General features: G+C 44.1%; 1 long non-coding RNA gene across 1 annotated transcript in view; it reads left to right on the forward strand.

Annotated features, from left to right (window-relative positions):
• Positions 1-17,114, forward strand: part of LOC109027685 (uncharacterized) — a 33,787-nt gene extending 16,673 nt beyond the window's left edge. The window contains exons 4-5 of the long non-coding RNA XR_004071011.2: positions 14,803-15,306; positions 17,000-17,114. This is a non-coding gene — a long non-coding RNA (uncharacterized lncRNA). The remainder of the gene's footprint in view (positions 1-14,802; positions 15,307-16,999) is intronic.
• Positions 17,115-18,298: the final 1,184 nt, after the last annotated feature.

Below are 18,298 nucleotides of genomic sequence, written 5' to 3' on the forward strand. Positions count from 1 at the left end.
TTTGATTTTCCAATCTCCTTTTGGTTGAATTTACATAAAGGCTCTGCTATGGTTTAAATGTGTCCCCCAAAGTTTATGTGCTGGAAACTCAATCCTCAATGCAACAGTTGAGATGTGGGGCCTAATAAGACAGCCCTCATGAATGAATTAAAGTTGTTATTGTGGTAATAGATTAGTAACACAAGAGTGGGCTTATTGTAAAAGAGAGTTCAGCCCCTCTTGCCCTCTTGCTTTCTCGCACTCTCTTGTCCTTCTGCCTTCTGCCATGGGAAGATGCAGCAAAAAGACCCTCACCAGATGCAGGCCCCTCAAACTTGGACTTCCTAGCCTCCAGAACTGTAAGAAATACATTTTTTCTCTTCCATTCCCCTTCCCTTCCCTTTTCTTCCCTTCCCCTTCTCTTCCCCTTCCCCTTCCCTTCCTCTTCCCTTCCCTTTCCCTTTTCTTTCCCTTCCCTTTTTCTTCCCCTTCCCTTCCTTTCCCCTTCCCTTCTCTTCCCTTTTTTCCCTTCCCTTCCTGTTCTCCTTCCCTTCCCCTTCCTTTTGCCCCTCCCTTCTTTTTCCCTTCCCCTTCCCATCCCCTTCCCTTTTCCTTTTTCCCTTCCCTTTCCCTCCCTCCCTCCCTCCCTCCCTTCCCCTCCCTCCCTCCCTTTACCTCCTCCCTTCCCTCCCCTCCCCTTCCCTCCCCTCCCTTCCCCTCCCCTCCTCTCCCCTCCCCTCCCTTCCCTTCCAAGTTATGCAGTGTGTGGCATTCTTTTATAGTAGCATGAAATAGACAAAGACAGGCTCCATTTTCAAGAGCAAGCCCTTTTGTAGTTTCCGAGCCAATTATGACTGCACAGGAAGTTCTATAGATAGATCGCCTCAGATCCACCCCCTAGGAAACCTGCTACCAAGCAGACCTAGGATGTAGAATTCTAGATGAACTGCTGGGCAACGTGATACCACTGCAATTTAGTACCTCCCTATATACCTGCAGTTGGCTCAGCCCATCAGGGCTAAAACTACCCCTCATATCCTAGTGTCTCTTGTAGGCAGAAACCTTGCCTAAACCCTAAGCTGCTTAGCTCACATTCTGTCTTGTGCTTTTTTTGGAGGGGGTTCGACTATACCCAAAAGAAATAAATGAACCTCCATGTACCCAACCCCCAGATTAAGCAGTTGTCTCCATTTTGCCAGACTTGTTTCATCTGTTTCAGTCTCCCTAAACGTTTATGTTTGTACAGGAAAAACTGGATAAATACCTAATTCTCCACCCCACCTCCCATTTTAAGTCACTTTTCAAAATAATGAGTCAGTGACCTAGTAACTTATACACTTTAGTGACCAATAGTTTTTTTTTCTAAATATCGTCATGAACTCATAGATTATTGTTTGCATTTGATGTATTTCAGGCCATTGCAGTCATTATTTATTAATTGTTTTGGATGCTTACTGCTTACATTGTCTCATCTAGGTTAATAATTATCCCTTCAAGTTGACTCTCATGTCTTCTTGATATGATCCTGTTGGACTTTGATGGCTTCCTTGCTTTCTGACAAAAAAGATGTTCCAGGATCTGTATACTGCACTATGCGTGGAGTCAGCCATTTCTCTAGGGGGCCTTGATTCCTTTTAGTAGAGAACACAGTTTGGGCTCTTGGACTGAATCACTTTTGTGAACCTCCTCGTCTGCATCCCTTCTTACAGCCAGTATGCTCTTGCTGGGCATCAGCAGATCTCCTAAAAGTGCCAAGTAGTTCTGCCTCACTCTTACAAAGACTCATCTCCTGAGAGTTTTGTGCTCTACCCCAGATGCGGTCTTTCTAGTTCTGAAGCTTTTGCTCCAGTCACCCTGAATTTTGCCAGCCCTATGCATGTCGTACCTTGGATTGCCAACCCACCCTCACTGGAGCCAATTTCTCCGGTTAGAATAGTTGCCCCTATTCTAATACTCTAATAAACAAGTTACCTTGTAGAGTATTAGTTGCCTAATACTTCAGTAAACAAGGTTCTACCTGGGCTTAGTTAACTTTTGCTCCTTTGGGCCCTGTGTTCTACCAGCATTCCATTTATCTGAAACCCTCCCTCACCTCATCAAGATCTTATCTGTTCTTTAATGATTTACTGCTGCTTCCTGGGTTCTAAAGAACCCAGTTCAGAAGTTCCTGTTTTAGTTTGAGATCTTATAGGCCTGTCCATCAGGTTGCTATCATCCCAGCTAGGATTAGGCAGAATTGGGTGGGGGTTGTAGTGCATTTTTGGCACAGCATGTACCTGGCTGACTAATTCTCTGTCTTTTCTTTCCTATTGTAATTCATGGGTCTCAGCATTTTCTGAATGCTGTTTAGCAGGTCATCCTGTTGATTTCCTTCTAGGGAGGAGCATACTCTGGCTCTGTACCATTGATTGGCAAAGGGACTTAAGGTTAGATGATGGGCAGCAGTTTTGTTAAATGGAACAATATGAAGAGATGGCATTATAAAAAAGGCTTGGCAGCAGGGCCCATTTGAATGGTTGGTCCTTGACTCCCATGTTGATACAGGCGGATCCTTGATGGGAATTTGGAATGATCCCAAATATTGTAGATCACTGGTGCATCAAGTCATCGTCAGGGTTGTCTGTGTAACAATCTTGAGTGAAGTTTTGTGAATCTCTGGAGATTCTCTGTATAAGGTTTAATCATTTAATTATTCTAGTTGAACCTGTTTAGTTTCTTTGCAAGGAGATAAGAAATGTGAAAGATATGTAGACACTAGGGAAAAAGCCAGGAGCCTTGTTTCCCACCCACTTCTTGGGTTCTGGAACTGGGTTTATAGTTGAGTAGTGAGGAGTGGGCTCAAGTGCATTAATCCTGGATCTAGCTCTGCTTTGTGCTCACTCCAGTTCTTGTGTCAAATTCACTTCAAGCCACTCAGAGTAGTATGTAGAGGGGTCATTCAGGACTGTGCTTATACTTCATTATATCAAACGGGAGATCCAGTAATTTATAGCCTATTATTTCTGGAGTCTGGAGATGGCTCCACATAAGCTTTGCGGAAGCAGATTTTATTACATTAGAAGAGAACCTGGCTGGCTGCATTCAACACTGGTAGCTTTTAGATGCTAATAAGAAGGTCATGTAATAAAGGTCACAGAGTGACTCTGGAACCCATTTCCCCAACCCAAGAAAGAATAATGACATTCTAGGTTGGCCTCTTTTCATTTCCCTTTGATTTTGAGTAATAACTTCCCTCCTTACTTCCCAGCTGAACAATTTGGGAGTCTGTATTCCCTAGAAAGACTCTGTTCACATACCCATCAGATTAAATTAGGTGAGAACTCTTTGGCCTTAATGAATGTTGAAGGATTTCAAAGGGCTAATGGAAATTCTTCCAAAAGTAGCAATTCCCATTCTATTGGTGAGACCATTCTGAAGAAATTTCCTGAATCTCTTAGATTATTTTATACAGCAAAACAGCCAGCATTGTGTTCTCTTTGCTAATAGATGACAAGGAGAATGTAGACACTTGGAATCTATGGAGAATCCCTAAGTTGCATTTTAGGCTGCATGTTAGGTCTCCTTTCCTAACCCTTTTACAAGTCGATCAGTGTGAAACAGCATGATAGATTTGCATGACTTCTCTCCCTGCCTCCTCCCTCCATTCTTTTTTTTTTTTTTTGTTTGAGACAGAGTCTCGTTCTGTCGCCCAGGCTGGAGTGCATGGCGCGATCTCGGCTCACTGCAGCCTCTGCCTCCCGGGTTCACGCCATTCTCCTGGCTCAGCCTCCACAGTAGCTGGGACTACAGGCGCCCGCCACCACGCCCAGCTAATTTTTTATATTTTTAGTAGAGACGATGTTTCACTGTGTTAGCCAGGATGGTCTCGATCTCCTGACCTCGTGATCCACCCGCCTGGGCCTCCCCAAGTGCTGGAATTACAGGTGTGAGCCACCGCGCCCGGCCCCTCCATTCTTATGGAAAGTAGTGAGTGACTGCCTGCCAGGTAAAATCTTGGTGACAAAATCCAAAGTCAGATTCAGAGTTATAAACATAGCCCCCACCCAAGTAACTTCCAAAGAAAAGAAAGAGGCCAGGTGTGGTGGCTCACACCTGTAATCCCAGCACTTTGGGAGGCTGAGGCAGGTGGATCACGAGGTCGGGAGTTCGAGACCAGCCTTGCCAGCATGGTGAAACCCCATCTGTACTAAAAATACAAAAATTAACCAGATGTGGTGGTGCTTGCCTATAATCCCAGCTACTCGGGAGGCTGAGGCAGGAGAATTGCTTGAATCCAGGAGGTGGAGGTTTCAGTGAGTGGAGATCATGCCACTGTACTCCAGCCTGGGCAACAGAGCAAGACTGTGCCTCGGTGGGGGAAAAAAAAGAAAGGAAAGAGTTGTGCAAAATCTTGCTTCATTGCTTTTAAATTGGGTACTTACTAAGTTACTGCATTAGATTTGTGCATTGTGCTAGTTGTTGTACTAATGTTGATTGATTTCATTCTCAATTTATGGAACACCAACAGTGTTCCTGGCACTGTGCTGACCACTTGAGATAAAAAGATAAATAGGAGTTGGTCCTTGCCACTTAGAGCTCACAGTCTACTACTGGGAGAGTGTGGGAAGGTGCGATAAGAACTGTAGTGATCTTGCCACATAATTTGCATTTGTATCTTAAAGCCAGTGGGGAGTCATGGAAATACTTTAAGCAGGAGAGTGACATGATTCAATGATTCATTTATATTTTATTTTTTCTCTCGAGATGGAGTCTCGCTGTGTCACCCAGGCTCCCAGGCTGGAGTGCAGTGACAGGATCTCAGCTTACTGTAAACTCTTCCTCCCGAGTTCAAGTGATTCTCCTGTCTCAGCCTCCTGAGTATCTGGGATTACAGGCATGCGCCACCACACCTAGCTAATTTTTGTATTTTTGGTAGAGATGAGGATTTACCATGCTGGCCAGGCTGGTCTTGAACTCCTCATGTCAGGTGATCCATCCACCTCGGCCTCCCAGAGTGTTGGGATTACAGGCATGAGTCACTGTTACTAGCCCACTTTTTCTAGTTTTTGAGACAGAGTCTTGTTCTGTTGCCCAGGCTTGAATGCAGTGGTGCGATCATAGCTCATTGTAACCTCAGACTCCTGGGTTCAGTGATCCTCTTGCCTCAGCCACTCAAGTAGTAGGGTCTATAGGTGTGCACCACCATACAGTACAATTTTTTTTTTTTTTGAGACGGGGTCTCCCTCTATCCCAGGCTGGGGTGCAGTGGTGTGATCATGGCTCACTGCAGCCTCCTGGGTTCACGTGATCCTTTCACTTCAGTCTCCCAAGGTGCTGTGATTACAGGCGTGAGCCACCGTATTTGGCCCCATTTGTATTTTTGAAAGATCACTAGTGGTAGTGAGGATACCAGTGAGTTGGAGGGAGTGAGACTAGCGGCAATAACAGTTTAGATAACAGATATTTTTTGAGCCCCTGCTAAGTGCCAGGCACAGATCTAGGTGCTGGGAACTTAGGAGAGAATGAGTAAGACAGTCTCTGTTCTCAGGGAGCTTCTCTTCTAGTGGTGGTATGCTGGTGGGGAAGCAGACTATATACATGCCACAAATTATATTTTTTCAGATGGTGATAAGTAATTTGATGAAAATAAATAGAGCTATGGGAGTTAGAATGTTTGAGCATTGGGATGGGTACTGACCTATTGGGGTGGGCAGTGAAGACCTCTCTGAGGAGGTGACATTTGAGGTGAGGCAGCTCAAAGAAGATCTGGGCAAGAGTGGTTTGTGATGGGTAGGACATCAAGTGCAGAGACCTGAGATGTGAACGGACTTGGCACGGTGTTTAAGCACCATAAAGATGGTCAGGGTGGCTGGATCATAGTGGAGCCTGGAGGAGCAAGTAATACTCAGATGAGGATGGAGCACCTTCTAGGCCATGGAAAGGATTCTGGATTAATTCCAATGGAGTAAGAAGCATTGTGATTAAATCAGGTGTTGGCAAACTGCGGCCCATGGGTCAAATCTGGCCCGGTGCCTATTTTTATGAATAAACCACATTGGAACACAGTATCACCCGTGGATGTACATATTGTCCATGGCTGTTTTTAATGTTACAAGAGCAGACTTGAGTAGTTTCAACACAGCACATATGGCCCAGAAGCCTAAAATATTTACTATCTGGTTTGTATAGAAAAAGTGTACTGACCCCTGAATTAAATGATCTAATTTAAATTTTGAGGAGGTATGGTTTAGGGAATGAATGATAAGAGACATGGCTCACGCCTGTAATCCTAACACTTTGGGAGGGTGAGGTGGGTGGATCACGAGGTCAGCAGTTCGAGACCAGCCTGGCCACCATGGTGAAATCCTGTCTTTACTAAAAATACAAAAATTAACCAGGTGTGGTGGTGCGTAGCTGTAATCCCAGCTACTTGGGAGGCTGAGGCAGGAGAATGGCATGAACCTGGGAGGCGGAAGTTGCAGTGAGCTGAGATGACGCCACTGTACTCCAGCCTGGGCAACAGAGCAACACTCCATCTCAGGAAAAAAAAAAAAGAAAGAAAGAAAGAAAAAAATAAGTAATTGTTGAGCCACCAGAAAACAAAGATCACACTGTTTTTATTCTGTTTATAAACAGAATAAATGCTTTATACTCATTAAATACTGTTGAATGAGTGATGAGATGCTGAATAGGGAGTGCCAGTGAATATGAAAGGGAAGTGAGGTTTTGAGAGATATTTAGGAGATAAAATATCAGGACAGCTTATTGTTGACACGGTGAATAGAAATAGTAGTAGGGCAGAAGGAGGACTGTAGGATGCCCTTCAGGTTTCTGGTTCAGGTATCTTTGGTGCATGGCAGTGCCATTTATTGAGACAGGGAAAGTGGAGATACAGAGAACACACGTTGCCAGAGAGAAGGAATTCACCTTTGGACACACGATGCTCAGGACATCCAGGTAGAGATGTCTAAAAGGTAGTTCGAAAGACAGAGCTGAGCGGCATCATATCCAGAATCATGGTAACCAGAATTCCAGAGTCATCAGCTAGTGTGGGCTCTCCTAAAAAGCGTGTATGGTGAGGAGGGCAGGGATAGGTCTCACATGGCATTCATTTCCAATACATTTTGGCTCTAGAGAGGAGGCAAAGATAAATTAGCTGTATGGACAGTTTGCATCAGTCAGTCAGGTCATCCCATGACCATGGAATGTTTTTTCTGCAGAAGCTGATGGTCTCAAATGAAGGCTTGCCTTACCTGTTCCTCTGGCTGCCAACCTCTTTCTCTTAGTTGGGTTGACTGGGGCAGACGTGGAGGCTTCTTCCCTCCTAGACTCCCAGCTAACATTGGAACATTTGTGGCCTTTTAACTCTGTAGGTGATTCAAATTTGCATTTATCTTTTTATTTTATTTTATTTATTTATTTTTTTTTGAGATGGAGTCTTGCTCTGTCACCCAGACTGGAGTGCAGTGTTGCGATCTCAGCTCACCGCAAGCTCCACCTCCCAGGTTCATGCCATTCTCCTGCCTCAGCCTCCCGAGTAGCTGGGACTAGAGGTGCCCGCCACCACGCCTGGCTAATTTTTTGTATTTTTAGTAGAGATGGGGTTTCACTGTGTTAGCCAGGATGGTCGTGATCCGCCCGCCTCAGCCTCCCAAAGTGCTGGGATTACAGGCGTGAGCCACCATGCCTGGCCTATCTTTTTAAGAGACAAGGTCTCATCCTGTTTTCTGGGCTGGAGTCGAGTGGCCCAATTGTAGCTCACTGCAGCCTCAACCCTCTAGGCTCAAGTGATCCTCCCACCTCAGCCTCCCAAGTAAGTGTGGGATCACAGGTATATGCCACCAAGCCCAGCTAATTTTTTATTTTTTTTTTGTAGAGACAGTGTCTCCCGCATGTTGTCCAGGCTGGTCTCGAACTCCTGGACTCAAGTGATCTTCTTACCTTGGCTTTCCAAAGGGCTCGGATTGCCAAATACTGTGGCTCATGCCTATAATCCCACCACTTTGGGAGGCCAAGGCAGGTGGATCACTTGAGCTCAGAGTTCGACACCAGCCTGGGCAACATGGTGAAACCCTGTCTCTACTAAAAATAACAAAAAATTAGCCAGGCATGTCGGCATGTGTCTGCAGTTCCAGCTACTCAGGAGATTGAGGCAGGAGAATTGCTTGAACCTGGAGGCGGAGGTTGCAGTGAACTGGGATTACACCACTGCACTCCAGCCTGGGTGACAGAATGAGACTCCAACTCAAAAAAAAAAAAAGAAAAAGTGCTGGGATTACAGGCGTGAGCCAACATGTTTGCATTTATCTAGTTGAAGCTACGAGGAGGTAGGAGGGCCTAGTTGTCCTTGGTGTTTTGACGTAAGGGCTAGACAGTGGATTGATTTTATTAAATATTGCTAAATATTAATAAATTTATTAAATCCATTAAATATTGTTAAATATTAATACATTTATTAAATTTATTAAATATTAAGTATTATTAAATTTATTAAGTATTACAGGTTCTTTTACACCACAAAGCTAGATAAACCCTTTACCGGCCCTGAATAATGGCTTCCCCTTTCTTTTTTCCTTTGTTCTTTTTGTCTGGGGAAGGGGGACCACAGAAGTATTTAATAAAATAGCACTTGTGGCCAGGTGTGGTGGCTCATGCCACCCCAGCACTTTGGGAGGCTGAGGTGGGCGGATCACCTGAGGTCAGGAGTTGGAGACCAGCCTGGCCAACATGGTGAAACCCCATCTCTACTAAAAATACAAAAAATTAGCCAGGCGTTGTGGCGGGTCCTGTAGTTCCAACTACTTGGGAGGCTGAGGCAGGAGAATCGCTTGAACTGGGAGGTGGAGGTTGCATTGAGCCGAGATCATGCCATTGCACTCAGCCTACATGACAGAGTTGGACTCTGTCTCAAAAATTAAAAAAAAAAAAAAAAAAAAAAAAGCACTTGTGCTGAATGTGGTCTTAAAATAGTTGCAATCCAGGCCAGGCACAGTGGCTCATGCTTGTAATCCCAGTGCTTTGGGAGGCTGAGGCAGGCAGATCACTTGAGGTTAGGGGAGACTAGCCTGGCCAACATGGTGAAATCCTGTCTCTACAAAAAATACAAAAATTAGCTAGGCATGGTGGCGGGTGCCTGTAATACTGGGGAGGCTGTGGCAGGAGAATCGCTTAAGCCCGGGAGGCGGAGGTTGCAGTGAGCCGAGACTGCACCACTGCATTCCAGCCTGGGTGACAGAGTGAGACTCTATCTCAACAAAGAAACAAATAAACACCTATAGTTGTAATCCTAGACCTAGATGCATATCTACCCTCTTTCCATTATGAAAAGCCAAGGATGAAATCAAACTATAAAGAGAGCAGGGAAGGAGGACCACTATCTTGCTCTTTCACTCCCCTTATATATTTTTTAGCATATTCTCACACCTCTGCTGTTTGTATATTTTTTATATGTTTTAAAGATATTTTAACCCAGTCTTGCATTTAAATGTTCAAATTTTAGGGGCCCACATGTTTTATCAGTTTTTCTTTGTTTTTTATTTTTTTGTTTTTTTTGAGACGGAGTCTCGCTCTGTTGCCCAGGCTGAAGTGCAGTGGCACGATCTCAACTCTCTGCAACCTCTGCCACCTGGATTTCAGCCATTCTTCTGCCTCAGCCTACTGGGTAGCTGGGATTACAGGCCCGCGACACCATGCCTGTCTAATTTTGTATTTCTTTCTTTCTTTCTTTTTTTTTTTTTGAGACGGAGTCTCGCTCTGTCACCCAGGCTGGAGTGCAGTGGCACTACCTCGGCTCACTGCAAGCTCCGCCTCCTGGGTTCACGCCATTCTCCTGCCTCAGCCTCCTGAGTAGCTGGGACTACAGGTCCCTGTCACCATGTCTGGCTAATTTTTTTGTATTTTTAATAGAGACAGAGTTTCAACGTGTTAGCTAGGATGGTCTCGATCTTCTGACCTCATCATCCCTCCGCCTCAGTCTCCCAAAGTGCTGGGATTACAGGCATTAGCCACCATGCCTGGCCCTAATTTTGTATTTCTAGTACAGACAGGGTTTCATTATGTTGCCCAGGCTGGTCTCGATCTCCTGACCTCATGATCTGCCTGCCTCGGCCTCCCAAAGTTCTGGGATTACAGGTGTGAACCACCATGTCCGGCCCAGTTTTTCCTGTTCTAAGGAAACAGTTGAGTAATAGCTTTGCTCCTCCTTTAACCTAAATTATTCCTTTCACGAGGTTAGTGACTTCTGACAGGCAGAGGTAGGTAGTCTGAAGCCTGATTACCTGGTCCCAAAGTGGAGGAAATGGAGCCCTGACCCAAACAAATAGGTAGTAAAGGTAAATTAAAAATATGAAGTTATTTTGAAAGGCATATGTTGAGATGTTTAATATTATTTCCAGCCCTGTCTGGTGCACCGTGTAGAACTTCTCCACCTTATCATATGTCACTCTTAATAGTTCCTTGTATATCCGTCCAGTGTTTATGTAAATAAAAGCAAATATGAACGTATGTTCTTACCCCCTCATACTCTTTTACACAAAAGGTAGCTCATATAACCTGTTCTGTACTGTTTTGCCCTTAACAGTATGTCTTGGGGATCTTTCCTTGTTGGTACAGAGAAAGCTTTCTCATTCTTAAATCAGAGCTGCATAGTATTGCATTGTGTGAATGGCTGCCTCCTACTTTATTGAATCAGTTCCTTATACATGTGCACTTCAGTTGTTTCCAGTATTTGCTCTTACAAGCAATACTTCAGTAAGCAAAGGCAGCTTTTTTTTTTTTTGAGACGGAGTCTTGCTCTGTTGCCCATGCTGGAGTGCAGTGGCACGATCTCGGCTCACTGCAACCTCTGCTTCCTGGGTTCAAGCAATTCTCCCACCTCAGCCTCCTGAGTAGCTGGGATTACAGGCGTGCACCAGCATGCCCGGCTAATTTTTGTATTTTTAGTAGAGATAAGGTTTCGCCATGTTGGTCAGGATGGTCTCGAACTTCTGACCTCAGGTGAGCCACCCTCCTTGGCCTTCCAAAATGCTGGGGATTACAGGCCTGAGCCACTGTGCCCGGTCAAAGGCAGCTTTTTTATTTTTATTTTTTTTTGAGAGAAAGTTTGGCTCTTGCTGCCCAGGCTGGAGTGCAGTGGCGTGATCTTGGCTCACCGCAACCTCTGCCTCCTGGGTTCAAGTGATTCTCCTGCCTCGGCCTCCTGAGTAGCTGGGATTACAGTCATGTGCCATCACACCTGGCTAATTTTTTGTATTTTTAGTAGAGACAGGGTTTCACCGTGTTAGCCAGGATAGTCTCGATCTCCTGACCTCAGGTGATCCGCCTGCCTTGGTCTCCCAAACTATTGGGATTATAGGTGTGAGCCACCGCGCCCAGCCAAAGTCAGCTTTTTAAAGGGTTGCACAGCACTGCATATGCTACTTAAAATGAGATTATTATTCTTCATTCTTAGAATCCCAGTTAGTTTTATTGGTTGGTAAATTCCCAGTTACTCGTACTCACAAGCACAACATTGATGATGAGTCTGACATCTTTTCATAGCTCAAGAATCATTAGTATGACTGCCCCATGGAGGCATACTGCTCTCTCTCAGGTTTATTTCAATAATAAAACCTTTGGAAATTTTAATAGTGAAACCTACTTAAGGCCCTTTGCTCAAGAAGTCTGAATCACTGATCACTGCAATTACTCCCATGGCAGCTATAGAGCAACTTAACAGGATAATAGTGAATAAGATAAATTACACTTCAGATTCTTAATGGATTGATGTGGAAAAGTATGTAAGGGAAGATGAGTGTGGGAGAGGAGTGCCTTTCAAATTTCTGCACACAGCAATAAAATAGGGAACTGGGCCATTGTAGCCATTACTGTTAGGGATTAGTCATCTAGTAACAAGCTCTGGGGCTCAGTGGTGGGTAGCACATCCTGTTTATTATAGACAACAAATTGGGTTAATTCTCTTGTTTGTGTGCCTCTGTGGAGGGGTTGGAAATTCTAGGTGATCTGCTAATTGTCTGATTTAGAATACTCCCCTTTCTACTAAATAATTAGTGTCTTTGGTGTGAAAATAGGGAGGCAGACCAGTTTTACAAATAGCTGCTGGCCAGGAGAATAACAGTTTCTACCAAGTGAGTGGTTAAAAAAGGCAGCCTGGAAAAATAACTGTGGGATGGTAAGTGTTTCTTATTTTCAAGGCTAACATAAGTTCTTCCTATGTGTTGGGGATGGAGGAGGGGATGGGTCGGTTAAGAAGTGAGTACAGTGCTTGCTTTTGCTTTGAGTGTCCCTCAATTTGTGTTTAGGAAAGAAGAGTGAGTATGTAGTTATATGGGTAGGGGGTGGGCCCAGGGAAGGGGCCCAAGGTAGGAAATTCGGAGACTTCACTGTAGTTCCACCCTTAGGGATATCCTTGGCACCTGGTCACATTATGGATGCCTCACCATCTGCTGGGTATCAGTTTTTTTTTCTTTAGAGATGGAGTTTCACTCTTGTTGCCCTGGCTGGGGTGAAATGGTGCAATCTTGGCTCACTGCAATCTCCACCTCCTGGGTTCAAAGCATTCTCCTGCCTCAGCCTTCCGAGTAGCTGGAATTACAGGCACGTGCCACCACACCTGACTAATTTTGTATTTTTACTAGAGACGGGCTTTCTCCATGTTGGTCAGGCTGTTCTTAAACTCCCGACCTCAGGTGACCTGCCCGCCTTGGCCTCCCAAAGTGCTAAGATTACAGGCGTGAGCCACCTCGCCCAGCCAATCACAATTTTAAAAAACCACCATAGCCTAGTTAATGATGCTTATTAGCTTATTGCCACTAATCACTGTGCACACTCACTTCCTATATCAGAGTCTCTAAACTGCCCAATTTTTTTTTTTTTTTCAGATGGAGTCTTGTTCTGTTGCCCAGGCTAGAGTACAGTGGCACAATCTTGGCTCACTGCAGCATCTGCCTTCTGGGTTCAAGGGATTCTCGTGCCTCAGCCTCCCGAGCAGCTGGGATTGCAGGCATCCACCATCACGCCCAGCTAATTTTTGTATTTTTTAGTAGAGACGGGGTTTTACCATGTTGGCCAGTCTGGTCTCAAACTCATGACCTCAAGTAATCTGCCCACCTCCGCCTCCCAAAGTGCTGAGATTACAGGCATGAGCCACCGTGCCCAACTTAAACTGCCCAATTTTAAGGGAACAATTGGGAAAACACTTGTTTAAAAAGGAAATGAAGGAGTTGCCACGACTGTGGTTAGCTGTGTGAAGACCCTAGAAAACCTATGTAAACTCCTGGGGGCTCACAGTCTTACTGCCTGGTCAAGAACCTTAGAAAACTTAGATGTACGTGTTAGGAGACCAGGTCTGAAAGCTCCCAGGGTTGTATAAACTTCTATACTAAGTTCCATGATGCCCGATGGGTAGTCCCACATTTAGACATGCTATTGCTATTGCTGCTTCCTTCCTTATCATGAAAAGAGCAGAAGATGCAGATAATACATGAAGCAGGAATTCAAAGGGGAGACACTGAACTTGTCACCTACCTTTGGGTGCCCCTCATGCTTCATGTTTCCCATTGAGCCTCACTTATCAGTGACACAGGGAATGGTCCCTTTGCTGTCCACTTTCCCCGTGGCTGCCTGGAGGTAGGAGAGGCAGATCGTGTCACTTGCCAACATTATGTTGCTGTGGATTCGTTGGAGGGACAGGAACAGGAAATCTTCCTGGTGGTGTATGTGTCACTGGGGCTCACAGGGGTACTTTTTAATCTTCTCACTGGCCTCTGATTCTGTGACCCTGGTTATTATATGTTCAGAAAGTGTCAGCTTATTTGAAAGTGATACTCTTATTTTCTATTTAAACACTGCCAAAGACCATCACGCTTTTTTTTTTAATTGAAACATTTTGGTATTTTTTATTTTTTGGAGATAGTCTTGCTCTTTCATATGAACATGAAGGGACTCATCGTCCTTCCCCTGCAGTATGTCTTTAATTTAATAACATGTCAATGAAGGGTCATGTCTGAATGAATTATAGAAGTTCAGGACCTAAAAAAGGAAGGTCCCAGAAACCGGGCTTTGGTTTATTTCTACTACTACACTTGCTATTGAAACTAAGCAGGCAACTTCATTTCTCTTGGTTTCAGCTTTCTCATGTGTCAGGATGGGAGAGGAAGGGAGGTGTTGGGATAAGTGTCATTCCGCTGTCTGTACTTCAAATCTGGCTAACACGTGTGGCAAATACTTAGATTTGTTGACAGAGGTTTCCTGGAGTGCTGTCTTGAACGATTCTGAGCAGGCTCAGCAAGAAAGTGTGTTTGAGTTGATTGGGTGTATCTGTCATGGAGAAGGAAGTAATGAATGGGGAGTGCTCGCAGCATTCCTGGGGCATTCCTGTTTATTATCTCAATACCTGGTGCTGATGTTTCCTGTCCCTTATCAGGAATCCTGACTACTCTGTGTCTGATGACTGGAACTTACTGAGCGCTGCTTAGTTGCATCACAGACACCACCTGTCTTTGAACAGCTACCCTGCCTCTTGATGAGAATGCAAAGGCTGCCAGGGGCCACTGCTGTATGGAGTGGATTTCGGTCATTTCTGCTTAGAGCACAGAGGTCATTTTGACTAATAACATAACTCTCCTTTTGATTGAAAGTGTTAAAATGTTCCTCCTAAAAGTACTTATTTTTTAGGCTTATTCTTCAGATTTGCCCAATATCCTAAGTAAAATGCCTTCAATATGAAGTGGATATTGCTTGATTGTAGGGAACTTGTCCATAATGTACTTGAGAATGCAGATACAAATAAAAGAATGTCTGTGTCAAATTTTATCTTCTACAAATTATGTTGTCTTGCACTTTCAGCTCAAGCTGTTGGACTCGCCGAGGCAGTAAAAGTACCATATCCTGTGTTTGAATCAAACTCCAATTTCCTGTATATAGAAGGCTTGCCAGACAGGATTCCCTTCCGAAGCCCTACCTGGTTTGGAATTCCATGACTTGAAAGGATCCTTCGTGGGAGTAATAAAATCAAGTTTGTTGTTAAAAAGTAAATTCTAGGCGGGACGTGGTGGCTCACATCTGTAATCCCAGCAATTTGGGAGGCTGAGGCAGGCAGATCACCTGAGGTCAGGAGTTTGAGACCAGCCTGGCAAACATGGTGAAACCCCATATCTATTAAAAATACAAAGAATTAGCTGGGCATGGTGGCAGGTACCTGGAAACCCAGCTATTTGGGAGGCTGAAACAGGAGAATCACTTGAACCTGGGAGGCAGAGGCTGCAGTGAGCTGAGATCACACCACAGCACTCCAGCCTGGGTGACAGAGTGAGACTCTGCCTCAACAACAACAACAACAACAACAAAAAAGTAAGTTCTATTTGCCACTGTAGTCATTTCTGTAATTAAAACAATAAAATGACATTTCTACTAAAATGGTTTTCTAGCTAGAGGTGACAAGTGTGGCTGTAAGTCCTTGACGAAAAGTCTGGCTCTGAGCTGCAGTCCTGGCACTCTCCATTGACCCCGCATCCCATACTCAGTTGTCTTCATCAGTACAAGAATAGTGACCCCTGCCTCCACGATGTTCAGACACACTGTGGTGGCTTGCACTATGCCTAAGTACTTGAATGACATTGAATCTGCTGGGTTTTATTTGCTTTGTTATTCCTGGGTCAGTCTTGTTGGTGAGTAAATATTGACGATTGAGTTTCCTTCCTTTTTTTTTCCGAGACAAAGTTTCACTCTTCTTGCCCCGGCTGGAGTGCAATGGTGCGATCTTTACTCAGTGCAACCTCCGCCTCCCAGGTTCAAGTGATTCTTCTGCCTCAGCCTCCTGAGTAGCTGGGATTACAGGCATGCGCCACCATGCCCTGCTAGTTTTTGTATTTTTTGTAGAGACGGGGTTTTACCAAGTTGGTCAGGCTGGTCTCAAACTTCTGACCTCAGGCGACCCACCCGCCTCAGCCTCCCAAAGTGTTGGGACTATAGGTGTGAGTCACTGTGCCCGGCCTGATGATTTTTTTATTATATCTGTGTTTCTGCAGAATTTTAGTGGCTGAAGAAAGTACACTAGTGTTAATTTTCTTTTTCATGAAAGAAGTAATTTACTATTCATTCAGTTACTTGCCAGTCATGGGAAGGAAAAGTCAAGATTTTCATCCACAATGATAGGAATTATTGTGACATTACAGGATGACTCTGTGAACACCTTTAGGAAAAAACCCTGGTCATATCACAACCATTTTACTTGCTGTGAGACCACCATTGTACTGACTACTGTAACATTTCTTGGTTTTCTAGACCTGAAGTAGTTATTTTCTACTTGCCTCCTGGAAGGGCTAACAAAATAAACACTAAAGGTAGAAGATTACCTGTACTTCATATTATATTTCACTGCATTAAGACATCCTTTCTCAGCATTCCTTAAATCACACAGAATCATTGGCCACTCTCTTTGTGGGACTTGCAGTTAGTTTCTTGGCTTTTGAAGGTGTTTTATTTAATGGACCTCTTTTTCTTTAAAAAAACATTTTATTGGAAGTGTCACATTTGCAATCCCACTTCATTCATGTTTCCATGGCTTTGTTGAGCCCCCTGTGGAGGATTACACTACAAGTTTAATTCTGCAGGTTTCTTTTTTTTTTTCTCTTGAGACAGTCTCGCTCTGTCAACCAGGCTGGAGTGCAGTGGCGCAATGTTGGCTCACTGCAACCTCCGCCTCCCGGGTTCAAGCAATTCTCCTGCATCAGTCTCCCAAGTAGCTGGGGCTACAGGTGTGTGCCACCATGCCCAGTCAATTTTTTGTATTTTTTTTTTTTTTTAAAGTACAGACGAGGTTTCACCATTTTTGCCAGGCTGGTCTCAAAACTCCTGACCTTGTGATCCACCCACCTCGGCCTCCCAAAGTGCTGGGATTACAGGCATGAGCCACCGCGCCCAGCCACGGGTTTCTTTGAAAAGAGCCAAACTGAATGAATTTTAATACTCTGCCCTTATAAGGCATCTCCTTCTGTATTTTTTTCCTACAATAGACTAAAGTAATTCTGTGCTTATTTTATAGCTTTGCAGTCCCCAAAAAAACCATGAAGCCCTGAGAGTAATGAAAAGCTTCCTGACATTGAGGTCACTGGAAGGTAAGGGCCAGTCCTTGGCATGTTTCTGTTGATTCTCCAGTGTAATAGTTATGTCAGTTCACTAGCTATGTGTTTATACAGATGAAGGTAACCAAACTAGTTGTACATATGAACAGCTGCCTTTGATAAAGCTAAATTTCTGAATGTTTTTAATTGAAATTTTGAAAATGATTAACAAAAAATAAATAACATGGATCACATCATAAACTGCACTCAAGAAAATCTCTAAAATGCTTTTCCTCTATTACAAAAAATAAGGGTGCAGAGGGTCATGTGGAATGTTTCTTTGCCTTTTGTCCTCTTTGTTTTTTCTATTCTTTTAAGGAAAGAAAGTTGGGTAGTTTAAACAGCAGTGCCTGGAATGAAAGTATTTCCTACAACACCCTCTAATGTACTTCCTTCTCTCCATTCCCACAGGGTCTGCAGGGTTCTCATCTTTTCATGTTCACAGTATTGAAATATGTTATACAATACCAAAGACAGTTCCCAACCAACCCTCAAATATGGGTATTTCTTCCATCTCCTCATAAATGCAAAAGGAAATAACTGCGTTAGGATCATTCTTTTTTTTCTTTTTTTTTTTTTGGAGATGGAAGTCTTGCTCTGTCCCCCAGGCTGGAGTGCAGTGGCATGATCTCAGCTTGCTGCAGCCTCTGCCTCCCAGGTTCAAGCAATTCTCCCACCTCAGCCTCCTGAGTAGCTGGGACTGCAGGTGCACGCTGCCACGTCCAGCTAATTTTTTGTATTTTAGTAGAGACGGGAATTCACCATGTTGCCCAAGCTGGTCTCGAACTCATGAGCTCAGGCAATCTGCCGCCTTAGCCTCCCAAAGTGCTACGATTACAGGCATGAGCCACCGCACCTGGCCTAGGATCATTCTTTATGTCCTAGGTGTCAATTTTTTAAATAGTTTGCAGTACTGGTGTTTAGTGGTGCAGTAATTTCCATTTAATCATCTGGCATACTCAGAGAGAGGATACCAGATGACTAAGAGTATACCTCACAGAGATTATACCAGATGACTAAGAGTATACCTCACAGAGAGTATACCAGATGACTAAGAGTATACCTCACAGAGAGTATACCAGCTGACTAAATGGGGACGAGAGCGAGTATTTAAATGTTTCATTCATTGATCCTGTTAAGGGAAAGTTTACTTAATAACATAAACTCTTGGTTATGAATTAGATGTTTCTCCTATGAAAGCTTGTAGGCATCTTTTAGCA

This window comes from Gorilla gorilla, chromosome 6 (assembly GCF_029281585.2).
Source record: "Gorilla gorilla gorilla isolate KB3781 chromosome 6, NHGRI_mGorGor1-v2.1_pri, whole genome shotgun sequence".
Classification (NCBI taxonomy): domain Eukaryota; kingdom Metazoa; phylum Chordata; class Mammalia; order Primates; family Hominidae; genus Gorilla; species Gorilla gorilla.